The sequence below is a fragment of the Geospiza fortis genome, unplaced genomic scaffold (genome assembly GCF_000277835.1).
Source record: "Geospiza fortis unplaced genomic scaffold, GeoFor_1.0 scaffold179, whole genome shotgun sequence".
Classification (NCBI taxonomy): Eukaryota; Metazoa; Chordata; class Aves; order Passeriformes; family Thraupidae; genus Geospiza; species Geospiza fortis.
This window is the reverse complement of record NW_005054533.1, coordinates 19626-20378: the sequence shown is the minus strand read 5'-3', so window position 1 is coordinate 20378 and position 753 is coordinate 19626. Positions and strand designations below refer to the sequence as shown.

At 59.9% G+C, this 753-nt stretch overlaps 1 protein-coding gene across 1 annotated transcript in view; it reads right to left on the bottom strand.

The window, feature by feature from the left end:
* The window catches only part of LOC115948814, a 5925-nt gene that overhangs the window by 370 nt on the left and 4802 nt on the right, over positions 1-753 (bottom strand).

The window sequence follows — 753 nt, the reverse complement described above, 5'->3', positions numbered from 1 at the left end:
TATCTATAGGGGGCTGGAGGGAGGGAGCTATCTATAGGGGGCTGGAGAAAGGGAGCTATCTATAGGCAGGGAGAGGGCTGAAGCAATGCAAGTTTCCTGCAGGCTCAGGTGTGCCAATCATCAGCTGGTACTGGAGCTCCAGCTGGTCTCTTCTGGTCTCAAGGCAGTCTCATCTTCCACGGCATTTAGAGATCTTAAACAAAGACTGGTTCTTCTGAGCCAGTTCTGCAGCTTTTTCACTGAATATCTGTTGAACAACTATGTTTGTCTGCGAAGGGCTGTCATCTCTCCTCAGGGCCTGAAGGGCTGGAAGAGAGAGGAACAGAGCCACGGTAAGAGCCTGGATCTGTGGGAATCCTGGGAGACCTTCCTGCCAGGGCCATCCCACCCAGCTCTTGCAAGAGAGTGGTGTCAACTGAATCTGCTGGCCACGAATCCGCTCCCCTGCGTCCCTGAAACCTCTGTGCGCTCTGCCCACGCCACCCTTCATCCACACAAGGAGCGAAGCCTGCCGCAGCTGGGAAAGGGATTGCAGCTCCGTGCCCAGGCATTGCAGCTCTCGCTGCCAGCCCCCGCTGTCAGCCAGCTGCCCTCACTCACCCTCACAGATGACCTGGAGCTCTCCTGGCTGCCCCCTCAGGAGCACCCCGGCGATGCCTGTGAGCACAGAGCCTGTCAGGGCCCCAGCGGCACAGCTCCCTGCCAGCGGCGCTGCCGGCGCTGTGGCCACACGGGCCGCTTGGCCGGCCGGGG